This window comes from Saimiri boliviensis, chromosome 2 (genome assembly GCF_048565385.1).
Source record: "Saimiri boliviensis isolate mSaiBol1 chromosome 2, mSaiBol1.pri, whole genome shotgun sequence".
Taxonomy (NCBI): Eukaryota; Metazoa; Chordata; class Mammalia; order Primates; family Cebidae; genus Saimiri; species Saimiri boliviensis.
Window position 1 is genome coordinate 106,417,938 of NC_133450.1, and position 18,981 is coordinate 106,436,918.

Genomic DNA, 18,981 nt, shown 5'->3' on the forward strand with positions numbered 1-18,981 from the left:
ACATAGTCACACACAATCATTATGTACCCTAATATCCACAAATAGATCTTGAGCAAAAGACATCTTGACAAGAATTCTGCATATGGCTTTGACATGAAGTTAACTGGGTTTTCAGACACTACAAAATAATCAATAATAAAATATATTTATATTGATACCACCTGAATGGGAAAATAATAATATCACTATTGGGGATCAAAAGAGACCTCTGTGACCCTACCTTTTTAAAAGAAGGCAGCAGGACTTTGCCAGTTATTAAGCAAGGTATTTTCTCCTATGGGCCAAAAGGATGGTGGGTGAAAAAAGGAATGGATAAAGATAAGATCTATGGGAAAAGTGAATTAGGAAGCCACACACAGAGCAAAACCAGGTCTATTCCTTACCTGCAGATCAGGATTTTTTTTCCTAGCAGGATTTAAGAATTATTGCTGACCAATGACTATTACAACTCTCCATTTCTTTCCTCTTTCCAATTAGGTTGTTTATTACAGTTATTCTAGCCTCGTTGCAAAATTGTCTCTGAGGGTGTGTAGGGGACAGAAAAATTGACTTTTTAGTTTCTAAGTTTCTATATTGAGAAACCTCATCAGTGCTGATGTAGGTTACAATATTCTGGAATTGAAGCATTAGACAACTGAATGAGACTTTAGCAGAGGGTGTGAAATGAGTTTGAGTGTATTTTGAGTATAGTGGACAATGGGAACAATTACAATCAAGATGGTGGACTGTATTAGATGGCATTGCTTTTTCAATTCTTTGTTTTCCTTGAATCCATGTCCTTTGTCCCTTGATGTCACAATACCTCACCCTACAGTACAGGTGGAGTACTCTTTCCCATCTATTGATAGTAGGCTTGTTATGTGACTTTCTTTAGTCAATGTAATATGAGTAGGAGTGACAGTTTGTACTATTTTATCTTAGGCTTTAATAGACACCCTAGGATCACTCTATTAATTTTTTTCTCCATTGTGAGAAAAACTTCATTTTAGATAATGCTCTATTATTTTTGGTGCCAGGAGTAAAACACATGATGTAGAGTTGTTCTATTTAACCCTTAGACTCAATTGCCATTTTACTCACTGGCCCACATATAAAATAGCAAAAAGTAATAATTATGGTATAATACTGAGTTTGGGGTTGGTAAATAATCTAGTGTTGACAGAAGTTTTTAATTAAATACTACAAATTGTGTACAAGAAACTGTAAAAAATCTGGGAGAAATTACTTTCTTCCAGAGTACGAATCCTCTGGCAGGCTATAGTAGTGGGAGGAGATCACCTTCATCCAACTAGTAGTGAGCAGCCTGTTTATGGCTTTTAGTCCCTGTAAGGTTCCATGTGCCTTTGGTTTGCTCTGACTCATCCAGGTGAGCAAACATAGAGCCAGTAATATATCATGGGGCCCTCTCCAACTTTCTGGGAGTCTAAAGTTTTGTCTCTAAATTAACGTAATATAAAAGTTTTGCTTTTTAGTGCTTTTTTGCTTGCCCTTTACATATATGTCTTACGTGACTTATGAATTCGAGGAACATTTTAAGGAAAAGTTAAGAATCATGCTCATTTCTCAGTATCTGCTTTCTCTTTTGCATCAAGGACACTCCCTCAGGTCCTGCCAACACTGTCAGCCACAAAATCTAGTTTTTGTCTCCCAAATCTCATGAGATTTTTAAAAGCTCTGCTACTTTCCCTTAGCAGTGGTTCTGTTGCCAAACTGCAACAATCAGTAGATTCTTGCTTCAGGAAATGCTACAAAGATAAAAGTAAAGGATCACAATATCAACTTTCCTCTAAGAAGTTCACTTCTCTCCAAGCTCTCTGCCAATGAAGTTCTGTCTAACTTAACAGGTCTTTGATATCTTGCAGCAGATATTATTGGCCTTTCATCCCGATTTTCTAGTTATACTCAGTAAGAACACTAGTCTGGTGGGAGCCATTTTCATCAGAGGCAAAGCTGATTTCCTTTTGGTTTTATATGTTTCTAATTTGTTCATAATTTCTCAAAGTTTTATGAAAAATTGTATCTTTTGCTAGAAACATACAAAGTAATCATTTATTCTCATACCTAATGGTTTGGTAAATTATTGCTTATATTAAAGTTAGTGCTTTAGGAACTTTGTTACACCATATTTAAATATGTAAGAGTATTTATAAAGTTAGTTTACCTTTCTTCAGCTTCTATTTCCAAGAGTTGGTTTGTCACTTTCACATAACCTAAGTATACAATGAAAAGTGAGTTCCAGTCTTACCAGATGGTGGTGTTCCCACTCATTTTAAAATGTATCTGTGCTCATGTATCTTTTTAACTCAGAATATACTAGCATGTCAAAAAGTAAGTATAATAAAGTTCATTAATCTATCAAAAGCTAAAGTCTGATTTCCTTTATGACATTAAGAGTTTAGAAATGTTGGCAAGTTATTATCTTCATTTTTTAAAGAAAGGAAAAATATATAAAGAGAATGTTGTATAGCAGTAAAGATTTTTTTGTATTCCTTTTTTTCGATATGTGGCAATGTAAAAGGTACAACATATAATAATTTACATTCTTCCTTTAGAACAATAGATTACCTTATAAAGAACACGGATGGGTGTATTTATTGGCTGTAGTTCAACATACTGCTGCTTAACAGGCAGGACTTTTGTATATTGCATTCTTAAGCATTATGTGCATAATAGGATTTTATGACAGAAATCTTTAGACCAACACCACAAAGATATTATCATAGTGTTCAATTTACATTTAATTTAATGAGAAATTGCTTTTTCCATGTAACTTCATTTTCAAATCTAATTTAGTTTTTCATGAATAGGATATATGCAGAATCTGTTTTTAGTAGAAATGGCAAAATAATTTTATTTTGCTATTCAGCATGTTTGATTTCTATTTAAATTTTTCTTCAAAATACTTAAGAATACATGTTTAATATGCTAGCTTGAAATATCACTTGATTATCTAATGTTATGCTTTACTCAAAATCATTATTTAAAAATGTGTTTTTAGGCTAAATTTAGCTAAAATTGAAAGTGGAAGTGGAACGCATATTCAGTGGCTGAAATGTCATCATGTCTCTCTTGGTTACTTCAATTATATGCACAGAAAGGACATTGCCAAATAATTTCATATTAATTGTGTTTATTCTCCATTTATTAAAGAAACTATTGAGCACCAACGCATGTAAGGGTAACTGCAGGTTTGAGAATACTGGATACAAAGAAAAACCGTGTCTTTATGGAACTTACAATCTAGAACACCTAACTGAAGAAAGGCATACAAAATATTTTAATATTTCTTTCTTTTTCCCTGTTGACCAGTAATAATCTTATTAATAATCAGCATGCATTTAGATAATTCTGTTTAGCTGATGAAAACCTAGAAAATACATAGAAAGATCTCTGAACTTCCAAAATCAAGCAGCTTAACATATATGCATTTTACTCTCCCAGCCTATGTAGAATATTTTAGAACTCTGCATTCTTCATGTTATGGTTCTACTAACATCTTTCCTTGCTCATTTATAAGCAAAAAGAAAGAGTATGATTTTGTTCCAATTAAAGGCTTATTTGTGAGAAATTACATACACTTAAAACCTGCCTCCAAATTTACACACAGTATTAGGACTTTTGATAGTTGTTATGTATCTGCTCAAAAATTGCAGTTTGCCAGGAGAGATATCAGTAAGATGTCAGAATAGGAAGGATTAGACTCTTCTTCCTTCCATGGACACACTGATTCAACAAGAATGAAGTTACAAATTCACTTTGTGAAAAATCCAGAAACCAACTAGGGTATGAAACAAGCTGTATCAAAGCTGGTAGAAACATTCACATTACCACCTTTCCGTATTTCCTACACCTGAAACAGAATCATACAGTTGAGACAAATCTCATAGGTCCTAGCTTCAGCCTGTGGAGTAAAAGAGTTGAATTACACATTCAATGTTCAGACTTTTCTGGAGTCTTGCCAAAAGACTGGATTCTACGTTCCTGATCTTGTAGCACTGATGAGACCCAGGATACTCTAGATGCCTGTGGATCTCTGAGAATAAAGATGGGAGTTTGAAATAGATGCATGTAGTTTTCATAGCTCCTTTTTTCACTCAACACAGAGATAAAAGAAATAAAACTCAGTTCTCAGTTTCTTTCTAGGGAGGGAAGGAGTTGGACTACATATCCAACATTTCAACTATCTTGTCACTGCCCAAAGGACTCACTTTTATCTTGCCTATCTCATATAAATAATGAAAGCCAGTATACTCTAGACTTCTGGTGGCCACTGAGAAAAATACAGTATTTTAGATTAGCATGAAAGTTTGAGAGGCTGGGAAAATCTCTTAATGGACTGATTGATGATGAAAATCTATATGAGGCCAGTATGTAAAGACAGGGAGAGGTGGCTGTTTGTTTCTGATGTGCAGTTACCTACACAAAGAGTGAAGAAAAATGAAGAAAGAGAGACATATGTCCAAAGCAAAGGAACAAAAGAAATCTCAAGAAATAGAATCAAATGAAATAGATATATATGATTCACCTGACAGAGAATTCACATTAACTATCTGTTAAATCTAGTTTAACCTAAACCTGCCTCCTTACCTGTTTAAGTTCAGCCTAAAGACTTTTCTGTACATTGTGAACTATAATAAGTGGAGATGTAAACTAACCATAGTTCACACCTGTATCACTCCCTGAGTTTGGGTCAATCAAATGCTGCAAACTCTTCACATTATGTTCAAATAAGGCAAATGCCGAGCTGTAACCATTTCAGTTGTTGCTGTACCTCACTTGCATTTTCCCTATGTCACTTTCCTTTTGCTGTTCATATATCTTCCACCACATGGCTGTGTTGGAGTCTTTCTGAATCTGCTGTGATTCTGGGGGCTGCCTGATTTGCAAATTGTGTATTGCTCAGTTTTCTTCTTCCAACACATGGCTATGTTGCAGTCTTACTGTATCTGCTATGATTCTAGTGACTTCCCAATTTGCAAATTGTTTATTGTTCAGTTAAACTCCTTTAAATTTAATTCAGCTGAAGTTTTTCTGTTAACTAATGGTGTCATAAGTGAGATCCAAAGTAGAGCTTTAACGACCCCCCAGGAGTGCAGAATGAACAAGCAAGGTAGCAGCAATGACCCACTTGTGTCCATTGATCTCTAAGAGAGCTAGGGATTGTGGATAAATACTCTCTCAGATTTTGGAGATCCACAAATTTGTATTTTGAGTTCTCCTAGTTTCTTTGAGCAAACTACTGAAGCAAACTAGATTTGGAAGTTGTGTCAGAAACTAGGACAGGGTCCAGGATTGAATTAGATACAGTAATTAACTGGCTTGGATCCAGTTAGAGGCCTCTTATGTCTGACTGGGTTAGAAAGAAACTGATACTAAATGGTAATAATGCAGGGGTTGTAAAATTTGGCTATTAAAAATTCACAAGGATTTTTGTGTTATACCAATTTGTTTCATTTTTTTTTCTGCATGCTTAGATAGGAAAAAAATCATTGGCTAAGTTATCCAAGGTAACCTGAGAGCAAAGCATTAGCTTTAGGTAAAAATGTGATTTTTAATTAGTGACGAACTTCTTTCTTTCTGCCTTACACATGCATAAGCTTTAGTCCTGGGAAGCAGCAAAGTCTTACAGAAATGGCAAGACTGTACTAAAGATAACTTATAGTGAAACATTTCAAATGAACAACAACACACTGAAGTACATTTAAAACGAGGGTTCCCATATTAGTCTCATCTAGAGAGGCCTATTGATAAGCAGACACTTCTAAAAACACTTCAGTGTTTTAATTTAATTTAATTTAGTTTTATTGCATTTTAGATTTTGGGGTACATGTGAAGAACATGCAAGATTGTGGCATAGGTACACACATGGCAGTGTGGTTTGCTGCCTTCCTTCCCCTCACCTGTATCTGTCATTTCTCCCCATGCTGTCTCTCCCCAACTCCCCACCCTCCACAGTCCCTCCACTATTTCCCCCTAACAGACCCCAGTGTGAAGTGCTCCCCTCCCTGAGTCCATGTGTTCTCATTGTTCAACACCCGCCTATGAGTGAGAACATGCAGTCTTTGATTTTCTGCTCTTGTGTCGGTTTGCTGAGAATGATGGTTTCCAGGTTCATCCATGTCCCTACAAAGGACACAAATTCATTTTTGATGGCTGCGTTATATTCCATGGTGTATATGTGCCACATTTTCCCTATCCAGTCTATCATCGATGGGCATTTGGGTTGGTTTCAGGTCTTTGCTATTGTAAACAGTGCTGCAATGAACACAACTTAAAATCCTTTGGATATATGCCCAGTAATGGGATTGCTGGGTCAAATGGAATTTCTATTTCTAGGGCCTTAAGGAATCGCCACAATGTCTTCCACAATGGTTGAACTAATTTACACTCCCATCAACAGTGTAAAAGTGTTCCTATTTCTTCACATCCTCTCCAGCATCTGTTGTCTCCAGATTTCTTAATGATCACTATTCGAACTGGCATGAGATGGTATCTCAATGTAGTTTTGATTTGCATTTCTCTAATGACCCGTGACGATGAGCATTTTTTTCATATGTTGGTTGGCCTCATATATGTCTTCTTTTGTAAAATGTCTGTTCATATCCTTTGCCCACTTTTGAATGGGCTTGTTTTTTTCTTGTAAATCTGTTTTATATCTTTGTAAATTCCGGATATCAGTCCTTTGTCAGATGGGTGGACTGCAAAAATTTTTTCCCATTCCGTTGGTTGCCGATTCACTCTAATGACTGTTTTTTTTTTTTTTTTTCTGTGCAGAAGTTGTGGAGTTTAATTAGGTCCCATTTGTCTATTTTAGCTTTTGTTGCCAATGCTTTTGGTGTTTTGGTCATGAAGTCCTTGCCTACGCCTATGTCCTGAATGATTTTGCCTAGATTTTCTTGTAGATTTTTTATGGTGTTAGGTCTTCTATTTAAGTCTTTAATCCATCCGGAGTTAATTTTAGTGTAAGGTGTCAGGAAAGAATCCAGTTTCTGCTTTCTGCACATGGCTAGCCAGTTTTCCCAACACCATTTATTAAACAGGGAATCCTTTCTCCATTTCTCATTTTTGTCAGGTTTGTCAACGATCAGATGGTTGTAGATATGTTGTGTTGCCTCTGAAGCCTCTGTTCTGTTCCATTGGTCTATATCTCTGTTTTGGTACCAGTACCATGCTGTTTTGATTACGGTAGCCTTGTAGTATAGTTTGAAGTCCGGTAGAGTGATGCCTCCCACTTTGTTCTTTTTGCTTAGAATTGACTTGGCTATGTGGGCTCTCTTTTTGTTCCATATGAAGTTTAAGGTGTTTTTTTCCAGTTCTGTGAAGAAGTTCATTGGTAGCTTGATGATAATCGTGTTGAATCTGTAAATTTCTTTGGGCAGTCTGGCCATTTTCACTATATTGATTCTTCCTAACCATGCATGGAATGTTTCTCTATGTCTGTGTTCTCTCTTATTTCGTTGAGCAGTGGCTTGTAGTTCTCCTTGAAGAGGTCTTTTACGTTCCTTGTTAGTTGTATTCCTAGGTATTTTATTCTCTTTTTTGCAATTGTGAATGGAAGTTCATTCTTGATTTGGCTCTCTGTTAGTCTCTTATTGGTGTATAGGAATGCTTGTGATTTTTGCACATTGATTTTGTATCCTGAGACTTTGCTGAAGTTGCTTATGAATTTCAGGAGATTTTCGGCTGAGACAATGGGGTCTTCAAGATATACAATCATGTCTTCTACAAATAGACACAATTTGACTTCCTCCTTTCCTATTTGAATACACTTTATTTCTTCTTTTTTTTTTTTTTTTTTTTTTGCTTGATCGCTCTGGCTAGAACTTCTAGTAGTGTATTGAATAGGAGTGGTGAGAGAGGGCATCTTTGTCTAGTGCCAGATTTCAAAGGGAATGCTTCCAGTTTTTGCCCATTCAGTACGATATTGGCTGTTGGTTTGTCATAAATAGCTTTTATTATTTGGAGATACATTTCATCAATACCTAGTTTTATTGAGGGTTTTTAGCATAAAGGGCTGTTGAATTTTGTCAAAGGCCTTCTCTGCATCAATTGAGATAATCATGTGGTTTTTGTCTTTGGATCTGTTTATGTGGTGAATTACATTTGTAGACTTGCGTATGTTGAACCAGCCTTGCATCCCTGAGATGAAGCCAACTTGATCATGGTAGATAAGCTTTTTGATATGCTGTTGCAATCAGCTTCTCAGTATTTTATTGAAGATTTTTGCATCTATGTTCATCATGGATATTGGCCTGTAGTTTTCTTTTCTTGTTGAATCTCTGCCGGATTTTGGTATCAGGATGATGTTGGTCACAGAAAATGATTTGGGAACAATTCCCTCTTTTTGTATTATTTGGAATAGTTTCAGAAAGAAAGGTACAAGCTCCTCTTTGTATGTCTGGTAGAATTTGGCTGTGAACGCATCTGTACCTCGGCTTTTTTTTGGGTGGTAGGCTCTTAATTGCTACTTCAACTTCAGACCTTGTTATTGGTCTATTCAGGGTTTTGACTTCTTCCTGGTTTAGGCTTGGGAGGATACAAGTGTCCAGGAATGTATCCATTTCTTCCAGGTTTACTAGTTTATGTGCATAGAGTTGTTTGTAATAATCACTGATGATGGTTTGGATTTCTGTGGAATCTGTATTGATATCCCCTTTATGGTTTTTTATTGCATCGATTTGGTTATTCTCTCTTTTCTTTTTTATTAATCTGGCTAGTGGTCTGTCTATTTTGTTGATCTTTTCAAAAAACCAGCTCCTGGATTTATTGATTTTTGAAGGGTTTTTTGTGTCTGTATCTCTTTCAGTTCTGCTCTCATCTTAGTTATTTCTTGTCTTCTAGGTTTTGAGTTTTTTTGATCTTACTCCTCTAGCTCTTTCAATTTTGATGATAGGGTGTCAATTTTTGATCTCTACTTATTTCTCATGTGGGCACTTATTGCTATATATTTTCCTTAGAGACTGCTTTAAATGTGTCCCAGAGATTCTGGTATGTTGTGTCTTCATTCTCATTGGTTTCGAAGAACATCTTTATTTCGGCCTTCATTTCATTGTTTGTCCAGTCAGCATTCAAGAGCAAGTTGTTCAGTTTCCATGAAGCTGTGCGGTTCTGAGTTAGTTTCTGCATTCTGAGTTCTAACTCGATTGCACTGTGGTCTGAGAGACTGTTATGATTTCTGTTCTTTTGCATTTGCTCAGGAGTGATTTGCTTCCAATTATGTGGTCAATTTTAGAGTAGGTGTGATGTGGTGCTGAGAAGAATGTATATTCTGTGGATTTGGGGTGGAGTTAGTTCTGTAAATATCTATTAGGTTTGTTTGTTCCAGGTCTGAGTTCAGGTAGTGGATATCCTTGTTGATTTTCTGTCTGGTTGATTTGTCTAATATTGACAATGGGGTATTAAAGTCTCCCACTATTATTGTGTGGGAGTCTAAGTCTCTTTGTACGTCATTAAGAGCTTACCTTATGGGTATCTGGGTGCTCCTGAATTGGGTGCATATATATTTAGGATCGTTAGCTCTTCTTGTTGCATTGATCCTTTTACCATTATGTAATGGCCTTCTTTGTCTCTTTTGATCTTTGTTGCTTTAGAGTCTATTTTATCAGAGATGAGAATTGTGACTCCTGTTTTTTTTTTGTGTGTGTCTCTCCCTTTGCTGGTAAATCTTCCTCCATCCCTTTATTTTGAGCCTTTGTGTATCCTTGCATGTGAGATGGGTTTCCCAGAAACAGCACACCGATGGGTTTTGGCTTTTTATCCAATTTGCCTGTCTGTGTCTTTTGATTGGGGCATTTAGTTCATTTACATTTAGGGTTAATATTGTTATGTGTGAATTTGATATTGCCATTTTCATGCTGCCTGGCTGTTTTGCCCATTAGTTGATGCAGATTCTTGATTGTGTTGATGCTCTTTACCACTTGGTATGTTTTTGGAGTTGCTGGTACTGGTTCTTCCTTTCTACGTGAAGAGCCTCTTTCAGGAGCTTTTGTAAACCAGCCCTGTGGTGATGAAGTCTTTGAGTACTTGCTTGTTTGCAAAGGATTTTGTTTTTCCTTCACTTATGAAGCTTAATTTGGCTGGGTATGAGATTCTGGGTTGAAAGTACTTTTCTTTAAGGATGTTGAATATTGTCCCCCACTCTCTTCTGGCTTGTAGGGTTTCTACTGAGAGATCTGCTTTGAGTCTGCTGGGCTTCCCTTCATGGGTAACCTGATCTTTCTGTCTGGCTGCCCTTAGCATTTTCTCCTTCATTTCAACCCTGGTGAATCCGACAATTAAGTGCCTTGGGGTTGCTCTTTTTGAGCAATATATTTGTGGTGTTATCTGTATTTCCTGGACTTGAATATTGGCCTGCCTTGCTAGGTTGGGGAAGTATTCCTGTATAATATCCTGAAGTGTATTTTCCAGGTTGGATTCATTCTCTTTGTCACATTCAGGCACACCTATCAAACGTAGATTAGGTCTTTTCACATAGTCTCACATTTCTTGAAGATTTTGTTCATTCCTTTGTACCGTTTTTTCTCTGTTGTTGCCTTCTCATTTTATTTCATTGAGGTGGTCTTCGACCTCTGATATCCTTTCTTCTGCTTGGTCGATTTGGCTATTGAAACTTGTGCATGCTTTGTGAAGTTCTTGTGTTGTGTTTTTCAGTTCCATCAATTCACTTATATTCCTAAGTTGTCCATTCTCATTAGCATTTTGTCAAATCTTTTTTCAAGGTTCTTAGTTTCTTTGTATGGGGTTAGAACATGTTCTTTTAGCTCACAGAAGTTTCTTATTACCCACCTTCTGAAGTCTGATTCTGTCTTTTCATCACACTCATTCTCCATCCAGGCTTGTTCCCTTGCTGGTGAGGAGATGTGATCTCTTGTAGGAGAGGTGTTCTGGTTTCATGTGTTTTCATCTTTCTGTGCTGGTTTCTTCCCCATCATTGTGGATTTATCCAGCTGTCATCTTTGTAGTTGCTGACTTTCAGATTGGGTCTCTGAGTGGACGTCTGTTTGTTGATGATGAAGTTATTTCTGTTTCTTAGTTTTCCTTGTAACAGCCTGGCCACTCTGCTGTAGGACTGCTGAGGTCTACTCCAGGCCCTGCTTGCCTGGGGAACACCTGCAGCAGCTGCAGGACACTAATGGTTGCTACCAGTTTCTTCTTCTGCTATCTTTGTCCCAGAAGGATACCCGCCAAATGTCAGTCTGTTCTCTCCTTTATGAGGTGACTCTTTGGAAATACGGGTATCAGGGAGCTGCTAGAGGAGATAGTCTGTCCTTTATAGGAGCTCAAGTGCTGAGCTGTGAGCTCTGTTGTTCATTCAGAGCTGCTGGGCAGGTACGTTTAGGTCTGCTGCAGCAGAACTCATAAACCACTTTTTGTTCCCAGGTGCTCTGTCCCAGGGAGTTAGGGCTTTATTTATGAGTTTCCATTGTGCTGCTGCATTTTTTTTTCAGGGCTGCCCTGCCCAACAAGGGGCAGCCTAGTCACTGTCTGCCTGCAGATGTTTTGCTGAGCTGCTGTGGGCTCCTCCCATCTGCCATGTGATCATCCCTGCAGTCCTATTTATATGGGTGTAGTTAGAACTGCCTCAGCAATGGTGGCCCACCTCTGTATTGGCAGACTCTCTCTGTAAAGGCAGGTTGCCTTGGCAATGGCAGTCTGTCTCTGCAATGGCAGACTACATCTGTAGTGGTGGAGTCTCTCGGTAATGGCAGATACCCCTCCCCCACAGAACTGGACAGTCCTGGTTTCAGCTGCGCTTGCTGTGAAACTCAATTCACAGAGTTTCTGATTGCTGTTCTTTTGTGGGTGTAAGACCAGTCAAGCCTGATCGCCTGGCTCCCTGCCTCAGAGGCTTTTTTTTGTTTGTTTTTAGTTGAACAGTTGACTCTCTCCCAGGTGTTCCAGTTGCATGTTGAAAAGTCACCTGATTTCCTGTGTGGCAAACCACTGCACTGGCTTAAACAGCAGCAGTGACGTTTGTGGTGCTTTTTTTGCCCAGGAATCTCCTGGCTTGGCTCCCTGTTCAATCCCCTTTTTAATCAGATGAATGGGTGACTATCTGGGGCTCCAATCACCAGCTGAAAGGGCACCCAGACCAGTGTATTTTGTACGGAGAACCGCTGTGCCAGGGCACCGGTAAAGCAGTTGCACCAGCCAAAACGGCCGCGCTGGCGACCCTTGGGGCTCCTCCGCCTGGGAATCTCCTTGTCTGTGGACAATAAAAATCCATCTGGAAATGTAGTGTCCACTCACCCTTTGTGCTTTTACTGGGAGCTGCAATCCTGAGCTGTTCCTAAATGGCCATCTTTGACGTCTCTTCCAGTGTTTTTTATTTAAAGCATGCATATTTTGCTCTGGCTGGAATTGAAAATATTGTAATTTAGGTCTTCAGTGCAGCTGGTTGGGTGGCAACTTACAATTTTAAAGTATTTTGCCTAAGTTCTGTTACTATCCTTTGTGATGCAGCTTGGGCCCTGGAGCTGGGGTGTGGCAAGAAGGGTTGCTAGAGCCACTCAGGGAAGGGCAACTCAGAAACCTGACATGTTACCAAAAGAGTAAGAATTTCTTGCCAGTCATACTCTTGGCCTCTCTCTCTCTCTCTCTGTACAAACCAGTTAAATTAATGGTTAAAAAAAAAATTCCTGTTTATAGTCTATGTAAAGTTCTGATTAATGACAAAAAGACATTTAGGAGGCTATTCTTAAGCTGTAGCCAATCTGATCGTGTGCTTTGTGTGTGTTTTTGTATGTTTCTATCATAGGGAGATGTACCTTAGGATAGAACCTGGGCTTAGAACCCCATAAGCCCTGCTGTTTAAGCCAGCCCAGCAAACTGGTCAGTTACAAACTTTGTTGAAGGTCTATGAAGAAAAATAAAATAATAAACTGGATAACGTCTTCATTTTGATTTACGTCCTTGGAAGTTTGACATGTTAACCATGTGGCAGTAATTTCTTCTGGTCTCCACCATTCTACAATGGTGTCCTGGGATCAATCCTGGCTTAGGGAAAGAGTACTTTCTGGTTGAGATCTGCGTGATCTTTACCATTTGCTGATTCTCTTCCCCTCCATGAAAATCTTCTAGCTTCCCTTCTTAAATCTTCCTTCCTCTGATCTACCTTTTAAGATTCTAGCTTTTGCAAAAACTGCTTGTCATCTCTTTGAAAATACTTTATACACTCATGGTTTTAAGTCATAACCTTAGTTCAGGTTTGTTGGTTTCACCTGTGAGGTTACTTTTGGTAAAGTTTAGAAGCCAGAAATATTAGCCAGTTGATATAGTCAGGTAATAACAGATTTAAAAGGATATTTTGAAGAGTGCTATGGGTAAAAGTCAGCTTAATTAAAAGTGAATATTCAAACTCTAATAGCAAAAACTCCTTAAGAAAAATAGAGGAGGCACCAAAGACCCCATTTTTGAGAAAAAATACTCTTTGTTTTCCTCATCAAACTTCAGGAATAAGAGGTGGATGGATCATTCTCGAAATCTAGGACAAATATAACTTTAGAGATGGAAAATTGCAGTTATGGTGGGTACTCAGCTCTGCACATTTGGATCAGAGAAGCATGCTCTTAGCTATCTGTAAGGTATGGCGACAACCCCACTGCCCCCACTAAGAAATAGGACTGCATGGGAGATAGTTGCACAAGCTAATTGGGATTACCATGAAATAAAAGGCATCATAAAAATCATTCCACTGTCTTTCCCCATAGCATTTCCCTTTTGAGGGGGGATCTAAGATCTGATATAAAAATGGGATCCTTAGTTTTGGACATCTGTTTTTGCCTTCCAGATGTGCCTGTTTAATGGGCCCTAGAAACCACATGTTTTTCTATTTCTGTTCCTCCAAGGATTCCACCCTAAAGCCAGGAATCCAATTAAGAAACTTAAAAACTGGCAAATGACAAATTCTACAACTACTGGATCTTATTCTGTCTATGTAGTTACACATGTGTTGTGTGTGATGTTTTTATAAAAGAGCCCTAATTCCCTGTCTTAAAGAAAAATAAATACTTAGGATATTTTGAAAGAAAAATAAAAACTGTAGTGCCTTTTAGTTCATATGACTTTAGTAATCTTTAGGAAATAAAAAAGTTGTAAAGATTATTGGGAAAATAAAAACATTTAGTCTAAATTAGGTTAGATATTAGGTTTGCTAAATGCTTTAACGTTCTAAACTGTTTCTTTGCTTTTAAAAATTGTTCAACTTGACTGCTTTACAGCTAGGAAAGTCCTGGGGACTTGTAGATTTAGTGATACCCTGAGCTATACTGAAAAGAGTCAGACCTTATCTGTCTGCACTTCTACCTGGTAACCTGGGGTTCACATTAGTATATAATTAAAATAAGTTACCAGGTTTTTCACCAAAATTAAAAATTGCTGGGGGTTAATGTTAACACATGTAATTGAGACTATTTAAAAAAAAAAAGAATTTTTCATGCAAAGTTTGTAGGGATGATAACTTATTTTTAGTAAAAGATTATAAGAAGGCATGGGCCTATGTTTACACCAGTACCATGCTGTTTTGGTGACCATGGCCTTATAGTACAGTTTAAAGTCAGGTAATGTGATGCTTCCAGATTTGCTCCTTTTGCTTAGTCTTGCTTTGGCTATGTGGGCTCTTTTCTGGTTTCCTACAAATTTTAGGAATTTTTTTCTAGTTCTGTGAAGAATGATGGTGATATTTTTATGGAAATTGCATTGAATTTGGCAGTAGGGTCATTTTCACAATATTGATTCTACCCATCCATGAACATGGGATGTGTTTCCCATGTTCTACCCATCCATGGATTCTACCCATCCATGAACATGGGATGTGTTTCATCTATGATATATTTCAGCAGTGTTTTGTAATCTTGCTACTAGAGGTCTTTGACCTTTTTGGTTAGGTATATTCCTAAGATTTTTGTTGTCATTTTTTGTTTGTTTGTTTGCAGCTATTGTAAAAGTGGTGGAGGTTTTTATTTTATTCTCAGCTTGGTCACTGTGGTGCACAGCAGAGATACTGATATTTTTATATTAATTTTGTATCCTGAAACTTTGCTGAATTCATTTATCAGTTTTAGGAGCTTTTTGGATGAGTCTTTATATTTTAGGGTTTTCTAGATATATAGTCATATCATCAGCAAACAGTAACAGCTTGACTTCCTTTTTACCAGTTTGGATGCCCTTTATATTTTTCTCTGGTCCAATTGCTCTGGCTAGGACTTCAGCTACAAATGGCCAACAAACATGCAAAAAAATGCTCAACATCACTAATGATGAGGAAAATGCAAATCCAAAGCACAATGCAATACATTACTACTGCAAGAATGCCCATAATAAAAAAAAAAAAATCAAAACATAATAGATGTTGGCATGTATTCAGTGAAAAGGGAACCCTTCTACATTGCTGGTGGGAATATAAACTAGTACAGTCATTATGGAAAACAGTGTGAGGAATTTTTTAAAGACCTAAAAGTAGAATGACTATTTGATATAGTAATCTCACTACTGGGTAGCTACCCAGAGCAAAAGAAGTCATTTTATGAAAAACATATTTGTGCATGCATGTTTACAGCAGTACAGTTTGCATTTGCAAAAATATGGAACCTGCCCACATGCCCATCAATCCACAAATGAATAAAGAAATTATGGTATATATCTACGATGGAATACTACTCAACCATAAAAAGTAATTAATGGCATTTGCAGCAACTTGGATGGAACTGAAGACTATTATTTTAAGTGCAGCAACTTAGGAATGGAAATCTAAGCATTATATATTCTCACTCATAAGTAGAATCTAAACTATGAGGATACAAAGGCAAAAGAATGATCCAGTGGACTTTGGGGACTTGGGAGAAAAGGTAGGATGGGCATCAGGAATGAAAGACTACAAATTGGGTTCAGGGTATATTTCTCAGGTGAGGAGTGCACCAAAATTTCACAAATCACCACTAAAGAACTTACTCATGTAATCAAATAACAGTTGTTCCCCAAAAACCTATGAATATAAAACAGTTTTAAAAAGGAATGCATTGGCATATAAATTTTTGCCTAGTTGAGAGTGTTAAAGAATTGTTTTAAACTAGGTAAGATAAAGCTAAAAGTTTAAACCAGTTGTGAAATGTTATAAAAATTAATCTTGTAAAATAAATTATTTGTGTGAACATAGTGTCTACATTTAAAAGGGTATTATTCTGTTTCTCCATGAATTGACATTGGAATAAAAGCATAGTAGGGTTTTCTTAAGGCACTGATCTGCTCTTTCACAAAATTTGTAAAGGGTATGAAAGGTTTATGAAAATCTCACCTTATGGTCAAACTGATTAAGATTGAATTAATTTTTCCATAAGATTTTATTAAAAATTGGAATTTACTTTAATAGTAGACTAATGCAGGGTGAAATTTGGCTTTCTCTCTTAAACAAGATTTTCATGTAATATTCATAGATAATGAAAGATTTTTGTTTGCCTTTTGAATAAAATACAGGAAAAAATGTGGGAAAGACAAGAGACAAATTATTTAGAAAGCTAAGTCTTCCCTCTATCAATGAGTAAAGGTTTTTGCCTTTCTACAGTTTTAGAGTTGGCATTTTGTCTAAACAAATGACTTAAGCAAAGCAAAACCTAAAATTCTACTTAATAATATCTAGTGTTATAAATATTTAACATATTTAATAAACTTCCCTAAATCAAATTTCAGCTTCAAAATTATTTTTTCTGATCTTTAACTTTGAGATGCTACAGATGGCCCAGAAAGCATCCAAAGGAGAGCTAAAAAGGATTATCTGACATATTAAGTTACATGGGAACCATTACCAAAATTAAAAAATATATATGTTTAACCTTCTTCAGGTTATATTTTAGTGTATGTCATCAGTATGTTCCAAAATAGTATGAAATCTATAAAATTCTAATATCTCAAAGTATATGCTCTCAATTATAATGATGGTTATTAAGTTACTGTAAACCTTAGAAATAATTAAATTTTCTTGTCAATTGTGTCATTAGCTATGACTATTTAAAGTCATTTCCACAGTTAATTGCTTAAAGCTAATGCAGTTTCTGAAAACTTCACAAGCACATAAAATCCTAGAATTTAGTGTCTTTTAATAGGTTCATGAAAGGATGGCAAGGACCCTAAAAAGCACTCTTGAATACAGGTATCTGGTAACTTAAGAAACATATCATTTGGGCTGGGTAAGAATTCCTGGAACTTTAATAAAAAGACTGACTGGATTATAAAACTCCTAACTCAAGTAGAACAAAAACTACTTGAATACCAAGAAAATATTTTGCCAGATTTTAATGCCAAATCAGCCAACACCAAAATTATTTAGATATGTAATATGAATGAACTTCATGGTCTAAGTCAAATTACCTGTGATAACCCATTAGTTAACAGAGCTGTTCCTCTAAACTGGAAAAACAACGGGTATTCATAAAGATATAAAGCCAGTGTTAAGCATGAACTTACTGATAACCAGGATAGTCACCTTGTCCTTCCTGAGTCCTTAAAGCTTTTCTTAAAAGTTCTGCATTCCACAATTCATCCTAGAAAAGATAAAATGTTCTAAATTAAATATATAGGTATGGTAACATATATTGCTAAAACAGTTTATGACCAATGTTCGGGTGTCACTAAACGTTGCCAAAATGTGTATTTTGACAAATGACAAACCTGTAATCCTGGGAAAACAATAAAAAACTTCAGGTACATTTGGCTACTTGATGGGCCATTTAAACATTTATACAGCAATTTCAATTGTAATTATCAATGTATTGTTTTTTCAGTTGTATAAAAGCTTTCCCATGCAAGAGGGCTGATGTTATAACACTAAATTATTAAGCCACAATGTGTGTTCAACAGCTAAAGAAAGCATTCTATCATTTACTAAGGCTAATCAACCCCTTCACAATCTTTTTATTTTTGTTGACAAAAGTTAACGAAAGGTAGGAATAACAGATTTGAGCAGAAATAAATAAAACAGAAAATGGAAAACAAATATTTTAAAAATGGAACTAAGAGTCGGTTTTTTGAAAAGATAAAGCCAACAAACTTTTATTTGGAGTGATTAAGAAAGTATAGAGAAGACTCTAATAAATAAAATCAGAAATGAAAGAGGAAATGATACGTGTGATGACACAAATAAAAAGTATCATAAGATAGTACTGTAAGTAATTTAGATAACTGAAAAGATATGGATAAATTTCTATCATCATAGGACCTACAAAGGCTGAATAAAAAAAAAAAAAAAAAAAAAAAACTAGAAAATCAGAAACGATCTGTAACAAAGAAAGGGATCAAACCAATCATCCCAAATTTCCCAACAAAGAAAACTGTAGAACTGAATGGCTTCATTTTTTTCTCCAAAAAATTAAAGAAGAAAGAAGACTTCCAAACTCATTTTATGAGGCCAACCACTGTCCTGATACTAAAGTATGAAGAAGATACTAGAGAAAAACCACTTACAGGCCAATATTTCTGAGGAACATACATGCGAAATTTATCAACAAAACACTAGAAAACCTAATTGAATAGCACATTAAAATAATGATACATCATGATCAAATGGCATTTATCCATGCATGCAAAAATTGTTTGTCATACAAAAATCAAATAATATGATTTATCATATTAACAGAATTGTGAATAAAATGGTCATGAGTTTTAATTATTTATTTTTTTTTTTTATGGTTTTTTTTTTTTTTTTTTTTTTTTTTCTTTTTTATTGCATTTTAGGTTTTGGGGTACATGTGATGAACATGCAAGATTGTTGCATAGGTACACACATGGCAGTGTGCTTTGCTGCCTTCCGTCCCCTCACCTGTATCTGTCATTTCTCCCCATGCTATCTCTTCCCACCTCCCCACCCCCCCGCCCCTCCCCCATTTCCCCCCAACAGACCCCAGTGTGTAGTGCTCCCCTCCCTGTGTCCATGTGTTCTCATTGTTCAACACCCGCCTATGAGCGAGAATATACGGTGTTTGATTTTCTGCT

General features: G+C 36.4%; 1 long non-coding RNA gene across 1 annotated transcript in view; it reads right to left on the bottom strand.

Annotated features, from left to right (window-relative positions):
- Nucleotides 1-17,532, bottom strand: part of LOC141582728 (uncharacterized) — a 78,092-nt gene extending 60,560 nt beyond the window's left edge. Inside the window, exon 1 of the long non-coding RNA XR_012515606.1 lies at nucleotides 17,458-17,532. This is a non-coding gene — a long non-coding RNA (uncharacterized LOC141582728). The remainder of the gene's footprint in view (nucleotides 1-17,457) is intronic.
- Nucleotides 17,533-18,981: the final 1,449 nt, after the last annotated feature.